The 24,043-nt window shown below is 38.2% G+C and overlaps 1 protein-coding gene across 1 annotated transcript in view; it reads right to left on the reverse strand.

The window, feature by feature from the left end:
• LOC140195385 (contactin-associated protein-like 2) overlaps positions 1 to 24,043 on the reverse strand; it is a 1,890,266-nt gene that overhangs the window by 279,630 nt on the left and 1,586,593 nt on the right. The gene's annotated exons all lie outside the window — the stretch shown is intronic.

The raw sequence follows: 24,043 nt of genomic DNA on the forward strand, positions 1-24,043 counted from the left end.
GCAAGCTAACACATTTGGTTGACTGCCATATTTGACTTGCATATCTGAATAGTATATCAGAAAATGCATTTATTTAACGGTTCAAGAAACTCTTCTTTTTTGCTAAAAAAGCTAATTAAAGTAATCCATTTCAACTGACAATACCGCACTAAAATTGTATGAATAGTGACTTAGATTCATGAACATGAAGGTCAGGTTTTTCAGGAGCAACACTACTGCATTTAACAGATCTTAATCTGGTAATGATGCCACAGTTTCAACAGTTCCACATTAATGTAATCAAGCACTGAAGTCATCCCTCTCTGTTTAACATACCCATTCCACAATACACATGTGTCATTGTCGGAGAAGCAAGTATTTTGAGTAGTGCTTTAACAACAGGAAAATCCCTGAACAGAAACGTGAAAGGAAGTTAAACAACCTAAAGTCCAATCTGTTGTCGAAATACTTGGAAAAATCTAGTTAAACTGTTTCTTCTCAGATTAAATTTCAATTGGCCTTTTAGAGAAGAACAGTTGCCATTTTGAAAATTAAGGAAACATTTGAAAATTATTAACTCATCAATGGGTAAAGTGAAATCTATTAATAAGATTATGGCTCTTACGGATACGAAGTGAATGTCATTAGCAAGCAAATGTATGATATTTCAGGAGCTCTCTAAATGTATGAATTGACTAAAAGTTAATCTTGTCAAATCAAATTTCTACATATTTCTTGTAAAAGAAATATAATTTAATTCTAAAATCACCAGCAGAAAAGGCCAAGTACTTCAACAAGTCTGTAGGAGATACAGAGTGCAGCCAAAAGGGTGGTGGTTGGTGGGAGGAGAGTGTGGGGTGGGGGAAGCTAATGTATCTCTTGTGGATGCAGTAAAATTAGAGCCAGCAGAAATGGAGCACATGAGGCAGCTTAGTGTAAAAGGAATTTCACTTCCAAAGCTTGAATGTAAAACCTGTCCTTTTAGCTTTAACACTGTTTCTCTTCGCACAGGTGCTGTCTGACCTATTGAGTCCTTGCAGCATTTTCTTTTTTATTTCATGCTTCCAGCATCTGAAATGGAAATACTTACACAGTGTAACAACAATATTTTTGCAGTATTTTGGTTGTTGTATTTCTAGTAGCAACAGATAATGATCATGAATAATTTTAAGTACAACACATATTAAATTTTGCAGCAAATTGGATCTTTCAGTGATTCATACCTGATCAATGTATATAAAGGAAAATTATAGTAAAAATTAGAATGGGAGCTAAATCACTTTTTTCACAGAACTGAATGAAAAAAGTACAAAACAACTGTAAAATGGGTAAAAGTAACCAACTTAGTGCAAGGAAGTAAAGTAAAATGTGAGGGAAGTAAATACTCATCCTTAAAAACAAAATCCTGCAAACAAATTCACATAGATCGAAAGAGGCCTTCAATAAGCTGGTGGGAAAGAAACACAACAACAAATGACATATAAGGTAGATTCGGTTCGACGGGCCGAATGGCCATTTCTGCACCTATTTTCTATGTTTCTATGTTTCTATTTGGCAGGTTATATAAAGTAATTGTCACTCTTCTTACAAAGCCTAAACTAAAGCTCAAGGAACAACACTGCATAAAGCCCTTGGGATTCACTTATGAATGAGACAATTTCAGCTATTTCAGTTATAAACTATTTCAAATTTTCCAGTTGATATGAAAATTGGCCAGGTGTGCTGAAGGGTCATCACTGCATCATGTTAACTCAGTTCATCTCTCTCCACAGACATCTTAAGAACAGCTGAGTATTTCTAGCATTTTCTTTTATTTCAGACTTCTGGCAATCGCAGTGAGTTGTATCACAGTTTCAGAATTGATTCTTCCTCTCTCATGTCTTTCCATTAACACCTCTTTGAGACAGATCATCAACAATAAACAAGTCTTCAGTCCCCTCCATGAGTTGGCATCAACACCATTGCATCATAACCTCTCTTTATCTCCAACCCATCACCAACATTCCATCTGTTCTCCCAACCTTTCCACCTCTCTGCAATTTAAAACATAACGTTTTGAAACTTTATTGAGTTCTGCAGAAGGACCATTGACCTGAAACTGTACTTGTCAGAACTGTCCAATCCTGATGCAGGGTCTTAACCCAAAACAGCTTTGCTTTCACAGATGATGCCTGACCTGCTGAGTTCTTACTTTCTTTCTTTTTCAATCTTTTTATTAATTTCGAAGTATAGAAACAAAACATAGCAATAATACAAATAGTAGGAGAAATATTGTTACACTTAGGAAAAGTAATTGTAAGATCAAATAGTGTAAGTTAACAAAGCTCCCAATCATGTAGAACTGACAACGGATAATACAAATCAAAAAAAAAACTGAAAAAAAATCATGAAAAAGAAAAAAAAAACAAAACCAAAAAAAAACAAACCCCATCCCCAAAGAAAAACAGAATTAATCAACTAAACTAAAAGACTTGGGCAAGACTAACAACTTAAAAATGGAAAAGAAGAAAACCTTAGTGTCAATGACCCCATTCCCCTCCAACAACAGTACAGAGAGATAAAACAAGTTTGGAAATGATCAAATTACATCAAGTGAAAATGCTGAATGAATGGCCTCCAAGTTTTTTCAAACTTAATGGAAGGGTCATAAAATGCACTTCTAATTTTCTCCAAATTCAAACACACCATAGTTTGTGAAAACCAATGAAATACCTTAGGAGGGTTAATCTCTTTCCAATTCAACAAAATGGACCTTCTAGCCATTAAAGTAAGAAATGCAATCATCCTTCGTGATGAAGAGGTTAAATTATTTAAGTCTATCATTGGTAGTCCAAAGATGGCAGTAATTGGATGCTGAGTTCTTACTGCTCCATACTCCACTATCTGAAGTTTCATGTATTTTTCTCTTAAACTCTTGTTTCCCTCTTCGCAGATACTGCTTGGCCTTCTGTGTATTTCCAGCAATTTCTGTTACTTCCAATGTCCAGCATCAGCAGACTTCTTGCTTCTTACATATGAGTTTTCACAGTAGTGCAGATAGTTGAGCCACAACAGTTCTACTTCAGATGCAATCTCGCTGGCTCTCTGCTCGGCCGTGGACCACCTGGACAACAGCAATATCTACATCAGGCTGCAGTTTATTGACTACTGTTCAATGTTCGATATCATAATCATCCCCTTAGCTTCAAAACCTGGGCCTCTTTACCTCTTTCTGCAAACGGATCTTTGGTTCCTCATCGCAAGACCACAATCAGTGCTGATCTGAAATACTATCTCCTTGCTGACACCACAGAGGAAAAGGTGGGTGGTTTCAGTTTCACAGGTGTCGACATCTCTGAAGATATATCCGAGGCCCAACATATTGATACAATTATGAAGAAGGCACGCGAGCAGTTATACTTCACTAGATTTGGTATATCAGCAGAGATCTGCACATGCACTGACCAGTTGATTCACTATCTGGTATGAAGGTGCCAATGTACAGCATTGGGAAAAGGCTGCAGAGAACTTTAAACTCAGCTCCAACAATGGCACAGGCCACCCCACCATTGAGGACATCTTTGAAGGCGATGTCTCAAGATGCCAGCATCCATCATGAAGGACTTTCACCATCCAGGACATGCCCCTTCTCATTACTAACATCAAGGAGGAAGTACATGAGCCTGAAGATGTACATTCAATGCTTTAGGAACAGATTCTTCCCCTCTGCCATCAGATTTCTGAATGCTCCATAAACCTATGAACACTACCACACTATTTTCCTCTCTTTTTGCACTATTTCATATATATTCTTATTGTAATTTTTATGTATGCACTGTACTACTGCTGCAAAACAACAAGTTTCATGTCATATTCCGATTCTCAGTCGACAATGGGTTAGCGTAAGATTACTATAAAAATGGGTGCTTAAAGGAAGGCACAGACTCAGTGAGCAGAAATGCCTGCTTCTGTGCTGCACTTTTCACTGAGTCTTTCACACTTCAGCGATGAGTCACTCTGGTTGTCATACGTAACACTTACTTGATGAAAGGAGCCCAAGAAACTGACAAAGAGACGTTTATTAATATTCTGGATTCAGGATTTGACAAAATTTGATATTATGATTTTATCATTGAAATCAAGTCCTATCTATAATAAAATCATGTAACGAAAATGAACAAAATTAGAATATACTGTTAGTGTATAAAATAAGTACATATAATTATAAGAACTATAGATAGGATAGACAGTCAGAATACTTTTTCCCAATGTAAAAATGTCAAGTAGTAGAGGAGGTGCATTCTAAAGAAATGTACAGGGAGAGTGGTTGTTGCCTGGAATGGGATGCCAGTGATAGTGGTGGAAACAGATAATAGTGCGGTGTTTAAAAGGCTGTTAGTCACATGAATATGCATGGTATGGAGGGACACAGATCATGTACAGGCAGAACGGATTTAGTTTAATTTGGCATTGTGTTTGGAGCAGACATCATGACCCAAAGGATGTGATCCCATGTGTACTCTTCTATGGTCCATAGTAAAAATTAATTCTAAATTTAATTTAGAGCCCAGCAGATAACTGGAAATAATAGTGTTTAAGTTCATCCACACATCCTTATACCCAAGCGTACGATTTTACAAGGTGAAAAGATCTCTAGACAAAAAGTAAAAAATTTGCTAAAGGCAGAAACATACCTCAGAGAGGTACGTTATATAATATGGCCTGAGGTTCCGAGCTAAATTTGCTGGATGGATTTTGGGCACCTGCCTTCCAATTGCACAGCTTTATCCGACGGGAGTACGTTTGAAAACTGAGTGTTGAAAATGTTTTTGATGGAAAATCCTGCAAAGGTCCTGAAGTAGAATTTCAGACTTCGTTCCTCACCAAACAACATTTTGCTTTGGGGCATAAATGCTAGAATCCCCACTTGCAACCTTGAAACCAGCTTCATTGGGGCTTTTAAAAATAACCAGCATATGAGACTTCTGCATGATGTATGGTGGAAGTGTTTCTGTTATCATTCTTGATTAGGATCAGTCCATTCTTTTTGTAAATGACAGATGCGATGTTGAAAACAACACTGCCTGTCTGCTTCCGTTGATAAATAATATTCACACAAAAATCATAGTAACTGACAGCCAATATGTGATGGCCTGGAAAGAAGAGAACTTGTAAATGCTACATTAATTTGATTAATGGTGTTCAAGCTGGTGTGGTGTCATTTGCCTATACATCTTCCAACCCAACTCTCTCATATTATGTTTCATATAATTTACAAATCACTTCTTACAGAAATTTTTATTATTATTAATTCTTCCCTCCCTTCTGCATAGAGAGTATGAATCAGTTAGAGGCCATAATTACAAGCCATTGCCTGATATTGTCATTTATGCAGGAAACAAGTAGTTATTTTAGCATTACAGTACATCATCACACATGTTTAGCCTCTTCCTCAGAGGCCCATGGGACAGTAGCAATAACATCACGTTAAGGCATTTTCCTTCTTCTAGATCTTAATACGCAGAGACTAATTGTAGCACTTCTATTATTGATCCAGAAGTACGGTGGCCAAAATGAAAATGCAGGATTTGCAAGACAGTAAGTGTGTGTACAAATTGCATTTATTGTTGGTGGAAATGTGTCAATAATGAGATTTTCAGAGACTTGGTAAACTGTGTGGTGCGCAATAATTAATGCAGAGGAGCTGAACCATTTTGAGAGCATGTGTCTAAATTCACAATAATCTTTTAAAAAGTTCTCTTGCATACCATGATAATTTTGAACAAACATCATGAGGTAGTAATAATAATTATAGACATTCTATGGCAAAAGAATGAGTTCTATTGCTTATTTACAAGTATTACATTTTTACTATTAATAGGAGTAGAACTGATCAATTTCAATAAATGAAGCAATTTAGAATACGCTTGAAGTTCTAAGTTCAGAGTACATTTATTTTAAAAAGTATGTATACAGTATACAACCTTGGGATTTGGCTTCTTGTAGGCAGCCACAAAACAAAGAAACACGATAGACTCCATTTAAAGAGAAAACACACACAACAAAGACCATCAAATATGTTAAAACAAAAGAACAAATAGCCCACACAGGACACTAAACATCAAACTGGAGAGTCTCCAAAAGGGAGTCAACAGCCATGAGCCACCGAGGTGAATGAAGCCGGTTCAGGAGATGATGGCTGTGGATACTGCCACCAAGTCAGTCAGTTCAGAGCTGTGTTTGTGTGGCACAGTCACAGATCCATTTCCAGGCTGAAGCATCTTGATCAAACTGGGCAAATAGTACAGTGCATTCAGCGCTGAGGACATTAAGCATCAAACTGCAGCCGAAAGTGAGTCCACAGCTATCAGTCACTGAGGCTATTGAACTTTGCAGTGTGGGACCCAAGACTCCTGCACCTTCCACCCGCAGGTAGCGAGAGGGAGACTGGTCCAATGTAGGCAAACGGTACTGAACACCGGTACATTTTCCACTCTTGTCCTCGTTGATTTTAATCTTGCTTGATGCTTTAATTGATGTAGAGTAATAGAGCCAAATATAGGTTCATGTTGTGCCATTAGGAATTGATGCCGCCACCCCAGCCGTAGCTGCACTCTTTACTGAATCCCCCAGGAAATTGCAGAAGCGCCAGATCATTGAGATGGCCCAAAAATACATACTTAAAAGGGAAATTACAGGCTGCAATCAATTGCTCTTCAAAGGAAGAAGAAGAAGTGTATCCAGTACTTTTGTAAGCTGTCTGCAAGATGTCGCCTTTATTCAGTGGCACCATCTTGCTGGAAAATAATAGATATCATTGATATCTAATAGCTATTAATAGATAATATCTTAATAGATTATTATTGATGAATGGATTAATAACAATAATTATGGATGCTTTATGGCAAAAGGATGAGATCTGCTGCTTATTTAAGGGGTTTTACTATTAGTAAAAATACAACCAACAGATTGAAATAAATGAAGCATTTTAGAATGCCTGTTCAAAATTACAGAAAACATCATTTTAAAATAGTATTGCTATTAGAAGTGTCTATTATCCAAGTATGCTGTATAAGCAGGTCTGTAATGATTTCAAAATGTCTCATCCAACCTCATGTATTTATCATCCAAATCATGAGTTCTCACAACCATAAAGCTGGCGCCAAGTTGGCGTGAAACATCTCTCGTGAAAACAACTCACTCTTCTCAGGCTCTAAAAAATCATTCACTGCTTTATCAGGCAGTAAAGGTAATGATGATGTATCTTTTTATTATGAGTGCCGCTTAAAGAATTGAGGTGCAGCATCTCAAGCCACATGCCAACAAAATATTTTGCATGCCAATTGAGCACCGCTGCCATAGGTTTGACAACCCTAAACTGTTGAGTCAAAACAACTTCTTACTCACTAGTTGAGATGAATAAAGAGAATGGCCAAAATATCCTTTAAACTTACGTCTACATCCAGAGAATTCTCTCATTTTTCTTTCACAATCTTGCCAGTGAGGTGCTGCAAGATTTAGCTCACTACTGCTTTTCAGCCACTCAGAAACAATTCAAAACAAAAATAATAAAGAAAACTAAAATGTAAAACCAAATGTTAAATATGTGCTATGACTGGCCTTGCAGCCAATCCACTCTGTCTAAGCTAAGGGTGAATTCTGCCAGGTCAGAGCACAGTAAAAACACAGAAACAGCAAACTGCTGAAGACATGCTGACAACTGTACTCCAGCAGGCAAATTCCAAAATTACTGAGGTTATGTGGGGAAATGCCAAGATTTTTCTGTAAATTTCTATATGAAGGGCTTATTTTCTCTGATTATGAAAATAATCATGATATTGTTATTACATGCTGGCATATTATGCCAAAAATGGATTACATCCTGGGGTTTATGCATGCATTATCACATATGGATGTCTTAAACTCTCTCATATCATCAGCAGGCTCCATGGTGTCCAGCATCAGAAGGAAATCTTGGTTAAATATTTGAAATCACATGTGGGAACTACCTCGTGGACCCTGCCTGGTCAGGCCTGTAACAGGATCAAAAACCTCAATGATTTCAACGAGGATTTTGAGCAAAGATTCTAAAATTGCTTCTAAAATTGCATTACTTTCATGCATTTATTTCTACATATGTTGTTTATGGGAGGATTTAGATAAATCTATTAAAATGTTATAATTTTTATTGTTTTGATTGCTTAGTTTAATTTTAATTGGGTTTAAATTCTTCAAGGCACGAGAAACATTTGAACCAATGGCAGATATTACAGCTGGTAGAAGATGCACCAGACATTGTTGCTGCTGAGGTGACAGCACTGGATTCTGGGATGTTTCAGGCCTGCCTTAGTTCTCAATCAAGACAATCCAAGCAGAGGCTGACTAACAGCAGTGAGTCAGTTTAGCAAGTTCAGACCCAATTTCTTATTTTTCTGAAGCTGTTAAAGTTCCTTGTTTTTGAAAACACGATACTGCATGATTCTTGACTATGCTGTCTGGCAGAACATGATATCAAAATTCAAAGTCAATACACAAATTTCTCAAATGGCATTCTAAAACAAGCTAGTATTCTACACACCATACTGAGATCTGATAATTAAAAAGTCTTCATTCCCAGTTTGACTGGGTAAATGTCTATGGACATTCCATCTTATTATTTCCTTCAAAAATGACTACCACTCATGTTCTGGGAATCAGAAAAGGATCAAACCTGAAATATGTCCAAATTCCTTTTTCTTTTCATTCAGTTTAGTTTTACCCATCCTTTGTTTCTTCTTGTTTTATTCAGTATCCCTTTTCTACTGTCTATCTATCTCACACATTTGCAGACATGCACTTTCTGTTCCAGTGCCATTGGAATAAGGTTCTTTTGATGTTCTCTTTATTTCATTTCAATTCAATTCAATTGATTCTATTAATTAATTAATTAATAATTCAATGGTTGGGTAATTAGGGATTAATTTTAATATTTTGTTTGATCATTACCTGTAACCATCTAATAGTGTGAGGTTAATGAGTGAATACAGTATAGAAGCAATACCTGAGAACTTATGAGGTAAAATATATTCAGTTGGAGGAATGAGAATTCTGGACACAAAGCAGCATGAAAATGGAAGTCCTTGAATAGAGCTGGTCAAGTTTATTTTCAGTAATGCAGAAGCAAATATTCTGAATTTTAATCTGATAACAGATATTCAAAATAACATGTTGGCTACTATATTGTGCACAGGATATAGAAAGTCCAGTAAGGTAATTTTGCATGAATGGTGGATAAGGTAAATAAATCCACTAGAGAGAATTAATAGGAACCAGGATTTTGGGCCAAAACATGTTATCTGAATTGAAATATTAAGGGATGATAAAGTGGAAAAAGTAGGGCCAAGGGACGTTGACAAGACGTATTTGTTGTGTATTTAACATTTCAGTAATATTTGGATAATATTGCAAATATATTGTTTAATTAAGCATTCTTTATTGCTTTCATAATGCATTGCCGGTTATATGTAAAAGTATGTAAAATGTATGACATTAAAATGCCACGTCATATGTGGCACCTCACATAAAGTCAAAACAAAGTTAGACTCACATTCCTGGCTCTCTTGTTTTCCTTTCAATTAGTTTTTATATTTTGGAGCTACAAAATGTAACAATTTTAAATGAACCCAAGGCAACTACCTAGAGTACCTGTTGAAGTGCAGCGAGACATTCAGGTTTAAAAAAGTGCAGTGAGACGTCCAAGTTAAAAAAAAAGTGCAGTGAGATGTGGAGCTCAATATGTGCTTCTTCACAAGGGGACAGAGATGTTGAGTTAAAAAATCGACAGAAAACGGATTAAATTCATGGGTTCATAAACAGTGAGGATGGGTGAAAATAAGCACAGATTTTAGAAGTGCAGAAATGGCTGTCTATATTGGAAAGATGGATACAGTTGATTGCACAAGAGATAACTGGAATGTGTACACTGAGTGATTTGACCAGTATTTTAAACAAATGGAATAGCTAATGGGAAACAAGTACCAGTTTTGCCAAGTGTATTGGTTAGAAAAGCATACAGTTTGTTTAGAACGTTGACTACTTCAACCAAACTAAAAACAGAAGGGCCAGCGTTGTGGGGGCATGATTGGCTGAGGCAACTATAACTGATCGGAGATCCATCCACTATTTGCATGTCACATTCCCTATAATAGAGTTAAGCGAAAATGAATTAAGAAAGTTACTGGATGATGCCACAACTGTCTTCATGCTGTTCATCAGGAACAATTGCCCAACAGAGGGCAGACAGGTTTTGCTGGCAACTTTGATGCCTCTGGTTGGAAAGTATATTAGATTAAGGAAGCACCATGCTGCTCAGAACAATCATGAAAGTGAAGAAAGGAGTGGTCCAACTATAATAGTTTTTGTAGGCAACATATCTGAGAAGGCTTCTGATATGCTGATCAGGCAGTTATTTACAAAATGAGTCTTGGTTTAAACTGGAAGAGAGATCAAGGAGCTTCAGGAAAACAGCAAGCATTTATTTATTGTGAGTATAAAGAACCAGAATTTATTCTTCAAGTGGGAAATAAACATCTGCTTGTAAAAGTAGATGCAAAGATCATGGCCCAGCTGGATGAATGGAAGGCCAAAAATAAAGGAGTCAATGGAAATATGAAAACAAAGGATTTACCAGGAGAATTTGTAGATAAAGAAGACACGAGGAGCGATTAGATCGTAAAGAGAGCAACAGAAGGATTTGTAAGGGAATACTCCAGTGAACTAAGTGCACCTTACCAAGATCAAGATGATCATCCTGGAAAAATGCAAAAAAAGAAAAAGAAAGAGGAGGATGTCATAAGTGGTATGGAAATGGAGGAGGATAAATGGGACCAAATTTCTGGAGATACTCACAAGAAACTAAAAGAAAGAAAAGGATCATAAGTAAAAGAAAGACAAGAAGTTGAAAAGGAGAGAAGAGGTGGAGAGAAAGAAGATGAGCAAGAAAGAGAAAGGTGCAAAAGGGAGAAGGAACATGTGAGAAAAAAAACAGGATAAACAGAGAAAAAGAAGCAGGGACCGGGTGAGAAACAAGGATTGAAAGAGATCCAAAGAGAAATGCTGAGAAAAGAAGAAAGGTATCCAGAGCTGTAAGAAACACTTCCTGCAGTCTCAGAGTCAACTCCTACAACCAGCATGGAGGAGGCCCAACCCACATCTCAACTGCCAAGTAGGAAAGATGTTACCACGCAAGAATACGAAATCCTCCACAGAGATTAAATCTTTAAAATTTACTATGCTGTGGATGTCTGTATAGTAATTGTATTATATAGTATACTGTATATATAGCATATGCATATAAGTTGAGATGCATTCTATATTGAGTTGGAATTCATACCCAAACAGTGAGGAATGCTGTGTATTTAATATTTCAGTTTTATTTGGGTATATTTATAGAGGAGGAGGAGCTTAGGAGAGACAACGGCACCTAATGCTGACTCCTTTGCTTGCATCTTTGGAAACAGCTTTATTTCTACGTTTGTATCTTTAATATCTCTATTTTTCCCTTCCAGGGTTCTTTGGAAGACCTTGACCTGTAGTTACATGCTGTATTTGGTTCTTTGCAGGAATGGGACCTGCTGTCGGGATCTCACAACTGGCCGTTATTCGATATGCCAAGGATGCGGCCCAGAAGGTTAACTCGCCTTCGGAGTTTCCGGATGTCATGGCTTTGGAGGTGGGTAGACTCATGGTTGGTACCTCTGCAGGAAATTGGTGAGTCATGGGAGATGGAAGGTCTCTGACTGTGTGCCCTTTGAGCACAAAGCTCGGAAAAACTGACGCAACGGACCTTTAACATCATAAATCAGCAAGTTGTTTTCTTATGTCTCCCCTCTCACTGTGAAATGGAGACACTTCTTTTTCCCTTATAAGGGAAAGAGAGAGAGAGAGAGAGAGAGAGTGTGTGGTATGTCGAATACCAGGTGAACAAGTAGTCTTTGGGGTACTGCAAGTCTGTGTCTTTATTGATGCTTGCTGTGCGCTTGAGTGCTTGGTAGGGGGATGGCAATGCTTTTTTTGCTGGTGGGAAAGGGGGATCATTGCTTTGCTGCTGCTTATGCATGGAGAGGGGGGAGCTTGGGGGGGCTTTGGGGTTCTAACATTTATGTCATTCATTCTTTGCGCATTCCTCTGTTTTCGTGGATGGTTGTGAAGAAAATGAATTGCAGGATGTATATTGTATACATTTCTCTGAAATTATATGTACCTTTGAAACATTTAATATTGTAAAGATATTGTTGGATTAAGCATTCTTTGTTGTTTACATAATGCATTGCGGGTTTTATATAAAAGTACGTAAATGGCATATATCATTATGCTGCCACAACATACTGCCACGTTAAGCATCTCGCTTAAAGTAAAAACAAAGATAGACTCACATTCCTGGCTGTCTTGTCTTCCTTTCAATTAGTTTCTACGTTTTGGAGCTACAAAATGTAACAATACTATTCACAAGTTTACAACATGAATTTGAATGCAAAGAAAACAGAAGTTTAAAGAGCGAGAGTTGATAGTTATATTTTTAGCCTTGTATGAATTTTAAAGCTTTGACTACCACTGCTGCATAAGAGAAACAAATACATAGATGAAAAGGACTGAATTATGCTGCACGATTGCTTAGGGGAGCATAAATATTTTACACTGAAACTACATCTTTGCTGAATGGTGGTTAACTTATCCAAATATGGACCTGAGCTAGAAGGATTAAGACAGTCACAAGAAGAAGCCATGGAAAATGTAGAGATACCCACTATTATGAGTTATAATTGAATCATATGTCTGATTTGTTTACAAGTACATTGTGTAGTTGTATTAGTAATTGATTAAACTGTTTTAAAGCTTTCTTGTTGAAGCTGGTTTGCATTAAAATCATGATATAAATTGCAATAATCAAACTAATTTTGATATCAATGCTACCCGTACTTCATGGATGGAAGTAACTGTAGTTTTAGAATGACACACTCATTACTAGAATAGAAGAATCAGTGTATACTTAATGCAATGATTTCTTCAAAAAATCCCAATGTAATGTAGCTGTTGTATCTTTTATCTTTTTAACTGTGTTCTTTCAGTTGTTATCAATAGTTTTAAGTTACCTTATCCTTGTACTCAGCAGTCACACTAGAATTTAAAAGGTTATAATAGGAAAGCAGTTTGCAAAAATTTGGCTTGTATTCCCTTGAATATGGAGTCAAATTGAAGTGTTTAAAATGCTACTTGCATGTATGTGACAACTGAATATAATTTTGATCATGTATATCTTTTCCACACTAAAAACGGATAAACATAATGTGGTCAACTCCATATTTAGTGGCCTACTCCCCATCAGCGGGACATACTGGAAGGAATCATAGATAGGTTAGCAAGTGACATTCATGCAACAAGAACCTTTTCATTGATCTATGTTCTGCCAGAACCATTTTGCTCCAGCCCTCGTTATGTTGTGTCTCAGGATAGAGAGCCAGAGGAGATATGAGAATAGCTGCAATCAACATCAGGCAGCATTTGACTCAGTATGGCATCAAGAAGCCAATCAAAATTGAGGCCAGTGGAAGTCAAGAGGAAAATTTCCCTGCATTTTCTACCTAATGATGCTTAATGATCTTGGGATTTGATTTGACTGAACAGTTATAGAATACTGTACATTGCACATTATTAACCTTAAGAAGCCTTTACATGAACACAGTGAAATTTAACTCACTTGTTATCAGTGGTCATTAATCTACTTTGTATCACGAAAACTACTTCAAATAGGGCTAAACATGAGTGCCATTATACCACCTTTGACTCACACTACTCTCTTCCTGGGATTATATGCACAGTAAATATAGCCACAAATGGACAGCTGCACTTATACGATCTGCTTTCAATTTTGTGTTTTTGAAGTAACTGTGGTCTAAGTGAACAAGTGAAGCTTACTTACTAAATCCTATTAATTGTTGTGGTTACTTCAAGATGATAGTTTGATGACTCTTTCACTGCATGCCGACTGCAGTGTGATTGCAAATTTTGTAAAATGGAACATGCTGAAGTTCTATTTCCTTGGATAAGTTAAAGCAATTTCTTGATAGCAAAGTCCCAGATAAAACATTGTTTTCTTGTTAATATCAAAAATGCAACTGCTAATTGGATTTTGAAACAGTTTATAACTATTCATATATGACTCTGAGGTCTTTTATAATATAGTCATTAACATTACATGGTACATAGCATGATTAAAATTGTTAAACAACAGCTAGCTCTGGTGCATTTCATTACCAGTTATTTTTTATCAGTGTTGAAAAAGCAAATTACTAAACACAATCAAAAGCAAACAGGTTAAAGGATTTTGTGGAAGTAAGAGAGCAGCTGTTCATATGCAATAGTAGCATTTGATTATTTTTTCATGCTTTTCTCAGTTGAGTACCATGTAAAACATACACGCTATTATTTAGGGATCATAAAGAGTTAGGCAGATAGTACCATCTCATTGTAACTCCATTGTGAAAATTGTGGCACACCTGTCTTTTGAAAGTGCAATTCCATAACCAATAGTTTGGGCCAAAGTAGGTACTTTATGTTCCCTGCTAAAAATGATGAGCTAAATTCAGCTGAGAGTTTTAGTGCACCATTTGGAAATTGTGAGCTGCCAGGCAACCCTTGGCAATCAATCATCCTTCACCCATCACAATTACTCATCTGTAAAGTTATTTCCTATTAGCAAAATCCCAACTGTCATATTGTCTTCTGCCAATACCAAAAATTGTCACAAGTCTTTTTACGTCAATAACCGAAGCTCAGGACAATGAGAAAACTAATAGCGAACACACACAGAAGGCTTGTGAGAGTTTAATTAACATCTGGAGGGATAAAATAAAAGGCCTAAGTTATTTTCCTATGAAATCTGTGAGGTTTTTCAAAACTTGCCATGGGCTTGGTGCCCAGAAAATCAACAGCCCAGATATATGCAAAGCCGATCCCTGCCACTTGTGATTATGCAAACTGAGTTCCAACCTTTTCAAACTACAGATTATCAGCCAAAACTAACGAGTATACAGCAGAACTAATCTATGCTGGAATTCCTGATCTCCATCAACTTCCAAGGAAATAGTTCTGTTGTCCCTCTGATTTTCCTATCCATACAGCAAGACCTGCGATAAGTTTTCTACATTACTTCTTTTAGGTCCCTATTATCTGGTCCTTTAAATTATCTGTATTTCTTTCCCACATTAATTCTTTATGTCAATCTCATCAAGTAAGGATAGGCCTTTTCATAATGCACACAAAATTGTAAATCACTTTTTTACTTGATCAAGTGAATGTGATGTGCAGATAGAGCATTTTAACAGAGTTTAAATACATTATACATTAATCAATTACATTCTTATTAACATGTTGTAATTCAGTTTATTTTAGCAACAGTCACTTGAAAGTTAATTAGATTTATCCTGCCAATATAATTAAGTCAGTAACAGAGGTAAACTGGTATTCAGAATGCCATGAAGTGAAATCAGTATTGACAAACTGCAAAGATGAGAATCTAAGTTTGAGATTACATCATGCAAGTGTTGATATTGAGAATTTGATTCAAACATGTTTCCGAAAATTGTTAAAATGACAAAAATCCATGACAGTCACCAATTTCCTTAATTAAGACTCATATAATTTTTGTGATAAACTCATACCATCAACATATCCAGGCTGGGATTCTCAGAGGCCTGTACAAAGCAGGCATTTACATAATTACTTGCAATTTTAATGAATTAGAATTCTTTTTCCAACAGGCTGCCTAACTCAATTTTCACAGTGGAAGCTGTTTTTTAAATTAATCTCATGAGAGAAGACAATATAGGTCAGAAATTGGCCTTATTGTGGCTAATTTAAAAATGAAAAGTAGGAGTTGAAAAGATGAATTCTGAATCTCAGGTCACTAAAATAGGCATTAGTTATCATTAGTTACCAGTCACAAGTCTACTGCAGGGGTCCCCAACCTTTTTTGCACCGCAGACTGGTTTAATATTGACAATATTCTTGTGGAGTGGCCGCGGGGGGGGGGGGGGGGGGCGGTTGGGTGGGTGGGTGTTAATCACGACCAGAATATAGGTGATAAGTCAACTATAAGTCACTTATAAGTGGCTAATACACTCAATTTCGTTTCTAAAAGGGTTTATCTAACTAATTTAATATTAAACACACAGTGCATATTTTCCTCACATAAATATAGTGATGTCAATTATAAGACACTTATAAGTCAATAGCATCATAACATTTTAAGTAACATTTGGATATTAAACACACAGCACATATTTTCCTTGTATGAACATATAAAATCATTGCAACACACCAATATTGCTGAATCAGTGGGAGGCCTGGGCTTGTTCTCCTGCAACGAGACGGTGCCATCGAGGGGTGATGGGTGACAGCGATATTCACAGGGGGTTCCTTATGTCCAGTCTATTCTGCAATTTCGTTGCATTCATTGCAGAAAATCCCGCTTTGCAGAGATATGATATTGGAAATGGAAGCAACGTTTTCAGTGCCTTTGTGGCTATCTCAGGATATTCAGCCTTGACTTTGATCCAGAATGCCCGCAGAAATGTTATGTCAAACATACTTTTCAGCCCATCGTCATTTGCAAGCTTGAGGAGTTGATCTTCTTCCTGCGCTGACATGGATGATTCACCGGGGACATTCACAAATGGGTCACGGACCCATTCCTTTGCATGTCTTGGGTCATTTGCGGTTGGGAAGTAACGCTCAAATTCTGTTGATAGTGAAGACAGGTGATCACGCACTAGCTGTGAGAAAGACGGTGCAGCCTCAGTCTCTCCCAAAATCCCAGCTAATGTTGAGAACATGTCAAATATGCCCCTGTCCACTTGCCACCCCCACAGTTCCAGTTCGGCTTTGAAAGCAGACACTTTATCTGCCAACTTGAAGACAGTTGTCATTCACCCCTGAAGTGACAAATTGAGTTCATTGGGCAGGTTGAAGATGTCACACAGATAAGCCAGTTTTGCTATTCACTCCTTGTCACTGAAGTGTGCTGCCAGTGGTGACTTTTTTCCTGAAAGAAATCTCTGTAGCTGCTCTCTTAAGTCAAAAACCCTGGCCAGGGCTCTCCCCCTTGATAGCCACCTGACTTCAGTGTGTAAGAGAAGCATTTGTGCTCTGCATCCATTTCCTCGCAAAGCTGCTCAAACAGACGTTTCTTAGCCTTAGCAATACGGCTAGCCACTAAGTACGATGCTCTCAGAGCAGCAGCATTTGTGGAGGTGGTGGCTCTCGGCACTTGCTTCTTTTGTTCTTGCTCACGTTTTTTCTGCTCAAGAAACTCAGCGGGTTTGTCTTTAAGTGCAGGGTGATTGGACTCAAGGTGCCAAAGCAGTTTTGAGGGCTTCGTTGCCTCATTAGACAGCTTGCCTCCACATATCACACACAGGGGGCTTGGAGCGTGCGAGTCACCAGTCGCAATAAAGCCATATTTTATGTACGACTCGTCGTATTTTCTGTTGAAAGAAGCTTTCTTTTTTTTGTAGTCTCGGCCTCAGCTGTCTCTGCGTTATCATCATCATTAGGCCTTTTATGTCCCCTACCACCTCTTCCGAAGAAACTCTCAAGCAATGTTTGTTTTTTACTCATCATACCCCCAAATCATATCATTTCCTCGCGGCCCGGTAGCACATGCTTTGTGGCCCAGTGGTTGGGGACCACTGGTGTACTGCATATTTTATATGTCAAATTTTATTAAAAAATTGTCAAGGCTTCAACCAGGTCTAAAGTCCATACCAAGATGCTTAACTAGGAATTTTTAAAAAATGAGAAATGTGAAAACTATGAGAGACCACTAAATCACCATGCAAATATATTAATTTTCATACATATCTATTGGACATCACGATCTCCTGTTCCCTTGGTTCATTTATATATATATATGATATAGGCATCACTGTCAAGGCTAGCATTTATTGCCCATCTCTAAGTGCTGTTCTGAAGGTGATAGTGATTCACTTTGTTGAATCTCAGCAGTTCTATTGGTGTAGGCACTTCTACTATTCTTTAGGGGAGCATGATCTGTGTGTAGATGCATTGAAGATGAGGGCACAGTAATAGCTTTCCATGTTAGGATAGTGCGATAGCCCAGAATAGAAATATACACGTGTACATTTCTAATACTTAAGATTTAAAATCATCGTCTTCCAGTTTAAATACCTCATCGCTCCAGCATCTCAGGCTCAATCCTGACCAAGTAATTTCGCTAAGAAACAACAGGTTGAATGATGTTTGCTGATTTATTTTATAATTTAGATTTACTGGGCCTTATGATTATTCTCTTATAATTCTTCTGACTGTTAAAGTGAGTATGTCAACTATATTACATAATACTGAACTAGTACTCTATATATTTAAAGTTAAATTAATTTTTATAACTCTGGAAGTGAATTAACTACACTACATTTCTAAGAGTGCCAAATGCACATTGAATGTAGATGTAAGTTAATTGATGGCCGCATGGCTCAAGGGGAGAACCGATTTTATGTAATAAGTTGTGACATGAAATATGCTGCTTAAAAGAATAATGAAAGATTAAAATTAATTGGTAAGTTATGACATGTGTCAGAGGTCATGGAAAATAACTCATTGGAAACAAGTCCTTTAGCCCACTGAGACTGCACTGAACATCAACAATCACTTAAGACAAGGGTTCCCAACTTTTCCTATGTTGTGAACCCCTACCATTAACTGAGGGGTCCATGGAACCCCTGATTTAAGCTAATCCTTCATCAATCCCATATTATCTACATATTTGTACAAACTCCTTACAGATCCTTCACTCACTTACACAGTCGGGCCAATTTACAGTGACCATTTGGGCTATGAAGATGCACATCATTGTGATGTGGGAAGACACTGGAGCATCAAGAGGAAACCCATGCAGTCACATGAAGGATGTGCAAACTCCATGCAGCCAGTGTTAAGACTGAACCTAAATTTCAGGTGCTGGAAGGCAGTAGCTCAACTAGCTGTGTCACTGCTGATTTGCTGCCAGCATTGATGAAAAGGTCTTCAACAAGGCAGTTACATGCCCACTTTGCATGTGGAAACTAGTGTTTGTCAACAGGAAGTACTCATGTGTGCAATTTGAAATGATGATCAATTACTTCAGTTTAATTTGTAGAAGCAATGGTAGGTAGCAAATGCTAAACTTGTTTGCAATTAGTGTCACATGAAGTGTGGAAGAAGTAAGAATTGTGAACTCTAATCTAAGCATCAGCCAAAGCATTTTATTCATAAAAGTGGCTACTTTGTAAACTTTGCTTCAGTGCAGAGTCATAGGTAAGATGGGACAAAGGCTTGCAGTGCAGGATGACCAATTAAAAGATGGAGGTTGAGTGAGAAAGGACTCTTTCAGGCACATAGTAAAATTACAAGTGTATTGCCAAAGGCAGTCAAAATAAAATAGATGCCAATTTTTAAGCTTCTTAATCTTTCCAGGTTGTTACAAAGGGCAGTGGTATTTTTGGGAGACTATAAATACTCTAAACTGTAGGGAATCTGAATCTTGCAATTCCCTGGTCTACTCTTCCATTGTCACCAACAACTCCACATCTTATGGCATATTCCATTGCAGCCCCAGCCGATGAAGCACTTATCCAGCAGTTCTTCACTTCCCACCACCCAGGGACTAAAGGCATCTTCTCAGATGAAGCAGTGGTTCAGTTCCACGTCATCCAATCGAATGTGCTGTATTCTATATTCACAGCATGCTCTCTTTAAGGCTGGAGAAACTAGATGATTGCTTTGTGGAAGAACTTCCTGTTGCCAGCCACTTTAATTTTCCATCCATTTGCCACATCTTGTTCTGCAGTCTCTTGCACAGCTACAAAGAGGCACAATGCTCATTTGAGGAACAGAACCTCATTTTCCATTGGACAGTTGCAGCAGTCTGAATTCAACCTTAAATGCTACAACTTCAGAAAACTTGAATTCTCTGTCTGTATACGTTTTCCATCTGTGATAATTTGTTCATTCCTCTTTATTATATGTTTATTCTCTCCTTGGAAGTGAAGGATATTCCCTGCCTGACCTGCAAGGCATGTTTTCGTACTCTGCATTTTGCAACTCCTCCATTCTGTTGCCTCTGTTCTCACTCTCTAATTGCTCCACTTCATCCACTAACCACATTACAGTAGACCTCTAGGGCTACACCACTATCAGAGACATCCCCGCCTTCTTACCTCTTTATCTTTCTCCTTCCCAGTAAGACATGCTGAATATATTCAGCTTATTCTGATTTTATTTTCAATTTACAGCATCTTTCGACCTTTCAATTTCAGGGATTTTGAACACAGAGAAAACTGATTAGCAAAATAACACAGCGTCCTAAGGATCTTGAGGCCTTATCATGTACACTTCCACTTACAACAAACATATTGCCTTGAAGGCGACACATTTGAATACTATAACTGAAACCGATTTTACTTCCTGAAAATACAGTTGGTACGTGGCCAAACATGGAGGCCTGTGTAAAAATTATAGCATTTTTATTTTGCAATAGTTTGCTGAGACCTCCATCATTGAGTTATCACATCAGCTTCAAGGGTTATCCTCTTTTCATCCTTCCTCTGTATTGCAGTCTGAGGCCCCTGACCAAGACAAGAATATGTCCATCAGGAACATGCCATCCCCCTCAAAATCACTTGGATTTTTGTGCAATACTCTTACTTCTCTGGAATTGCCTGCCAGCTCACAGTTGAATGGGTCTCCAAATTCCAAGTAATATGCTGGATGCTCCGTAACCTGGCACTAATATGGGTGCAACTGCTGGTGAGGAAGGTGGAGGAAGATGTGGAGGATGATAATGGGAAAAGAGAGGTAGGAAGGGGGCAAAGTATGCAGCCCTTTTCTGGACAGGTGATGAAAGACCAACAGATTTGATCGTGATTTTACTGAACTCAGACTCTATTCGCAATTCATCTACAGTACACTTCCTACCTTGCATTTTGTCCATTGCTGATTATGACAAAATGACCACAACAAATCAATCCATACCATCCAACCTTTAATAGAATTTTAGTGAATTACCTTGCCCATTTCATTAAACCCCTGTTTCTCACATGTCTTTGATTTTCTGAGTACCGTTATAATTTGCTCCTTCAGCGGGTGCAGCTTGGCTGCCAGGGACAGGTTCATTGTACAATCACTTGCCACGAGCAGCAATAGTTTGGAATGACAGAGCACATCAAGGACACCAGTGGAGTTGCAGTGGAAAGATCCCAGATACGTCATCCTAAGAGAGGACAGCCAATCCATATTCCTGCAGTCAGAATGTATCTCCTATTTTTCTGGATAATGCTTTGGAAAATTATTAGTTGTTTGGAGCTCGGATGCTGGAGTGTTGTGATCCTTATAAACACGGGCAACCAAAACCATATCAGCCACAAACTGAGCTTGTCAAGCTGACACTCGGAAAGAACACTTTGAAATGACAGCACAGGTATATGGAATGAAAAGAGCTGATATGATCCTTATAAAGTGCTTTCAGATTTAAACCTCTCAATGGCAGTTTATTTTGACCTATTTTTCCATTATTTGTTTTATTGATTGTTTTTTAAACAAATAACACTGAAGATTAAATGATAATTTTTGTGAAACAGTCTGATAAAAACTGAATACTAGGAAAGAACATTGCCACCAGACAATGGAAGTAAAATACAACGCCAGTTTGAATTAATATTGCATCTGCTTAAAAATAATCTGGAAATCTCCCATCCACAGCCAGCAAACCTATTGTTCCCTTACCCCATGCTGCTTGTTTCTACCTCCAATCCAAGATCCACAAACCTGACTGGCCAGGTAGGCCCCACATCTCTGCCTGCTCCTGCCCTGCTGATTTATGTCTGCATAGCATACCTCGACTCCGTTCTATCCCCCTTGGTTCAGTCCCTTCTCATCTACATCTGCAACACTTCACATGGTCTCAATCTCCTCAACAACTTCCAATTCCCTCTCCCTGACTAACTCATTTTCACCATGGATGTCCAGTCCTTATATACTTCTATCCCCATTCAGGAAGGCTTTAATGCTCTCGGTTTATTTCTGAACAAAAATCCAACCAGTTCTCATCCACCACCACCTTCCTCCATTTGGTCCTCACCCTCAACAACTTCTCATTCAGTTCGTCCCACTTACTGCAAACTCAAAGTGCAGCCATGGCCTCCAGCTATGACTGCCTTTTTGTTGGCCACGTGGAACAATCCATGTTCCAAGCCTTCCCTGGTAATACTCCCCAACTCTTTCTGTTCTACATTGATGACTACATTGTTGCTGCTTCATGCACCCATGCTGAGCTTGACAACTTCATCAACTTTGCCTCCATCTTCCACCTTAGGTTCACTTGGTCCATTTCTGACACCTCTTTTCCCTTTCTCAGTCTTTCTGCCCCTACCCCGGAGACAAACTGTCTACTGACATCTTCTATAAACCTATTGATTCCCACGGCTATCTTGACTGCATCTTGATGCTGGCTTCATCTGCATCTCCTTCATTTCCCGGACATCCACACTCACCCGATTGGCCTGTTGGTTTAACAAGGATAGAGTTCCTCTTGTCCTAACTTACCACCCCATGATCCTCCATGTCCAACATATCATTGTCTGCAAGTTCTGTCATCTTCAAAAGGATCCTCCCATCAAACACTCTCTGTTTTCCATAGGGATCACCCTCTCTGTGCTTCCCTTGTCTTCCCTTCCACACCAATCTCCCTCTAGAAACATATCCCTACAAGTGACTGAAATGCTACACCTCCCCATTCCTCTCCTCCCTCATTTCCATTCAAGGCCCCGAACAGTGTTTCCAGGTGAGGCAACACTTCACCTGTGAAACTGTTGGGGTCATTTATTGTATCCAGTGCTTCCAAAGTGGCCCCTCAACATTGGTGAGACCCGACATAAATTGGAAGGACTACTTTGTTGAACACCTATGTTTCATCTGCAAAAACTGAATTTCCTGTGGCCAGCCATTTAAATTCCTATCTCCATTCCCATTCTGACATGTTATTCCATGCCCTCCTCTTGTGCCATGATGAGGCTACTCTCAGGGTCGAGGAGCAACACCTCATATTCTGTCTAGGTAGCCTCCAAACTGATGGTATGAAAATCAATTTCTTCTTCTGGTAAAAAAAATTCCTTCCCCTTCCCTCTTCTTCACTTCCTCTCTCTGGCCTCCTAGCTCTTCTCCTTACCTGCATATCACTTCCCTCTGGTGCCCCTCCTTCTTCTCTTTCTCCTGTGGTCTATTCTCCTCTCCTATCAGATTCCTTCTTCTCCAGCCCCTTGACACTTCCTACCCACCTGGCTTCAACTGTCTCCTTCTAGCTTGTCCTCCTTCCCCTCCCCCCAACTTTTGTTTTATTCTGCTGTCTTCCCCTTCCTTTCCAGACTTGATGAAGGGTCTCAGCTCAAAACGCCGATTGTTTATTCATTTTCATAGATGTTGCCTGACCTGCTGAGTTCCTCCAGCACTTTGTGTGAGTTACTTCCAAATGACTTTCAGAATAAATTTTGCTGTAATATTATGTGAGTCGTTAATGAAATTGATTTGATGCTGTTTGTTTTTTTTGTTAGTGTATGGCTATTGCTTTTCTGTGCTATGTACATCTCAACAAGTCATAGGATTCAACCACTGATTATAATCTGATATTGTAAAATGAGCATACATTAGATATAATTGTCTCTGAAATATATTGCAAAAAGTATTAGTGGTCATGATCCAAGTTGTTCAGTCCTTATTGCTAGATGAAAGAGATTCCGTTTTAAGTGAGATGAAAATTATAGACGCATGGCATGGCAAACAAAATATATATTTATAATGGGAGATGGCCTTCTTTATGCAGATCATTATTTCATATGATTAATACAGAAAATATAATTATAGTAACTGTTTAACACACTGGATTAGAAATTGGCTTGGGCTTGAATATGAAGAAAGCAATTCTCCGAGGAAGAATTAATCTTTCCAGGAGAGAGTAGATTTTGCTTGAAAATTTCAACGACAGAAGGATTCAAAATAC

The sequence above is a fragment of the Mobula birostris genome, chromosome 3 (genome assembly GCF_030028105.1).
Source record: "Mobula birostris isolate sMobBir1 chromosome 3, sMobBir1.hap1, whole genome shotgun sequence".
In the NCBI taxonomy this organism is placed as follows: Eukaryota; Metazoa; Chordata; class Chondrichthyes; order Myliobatiformes; family Myliobatidae; genus Mobula; species Mobula birostris.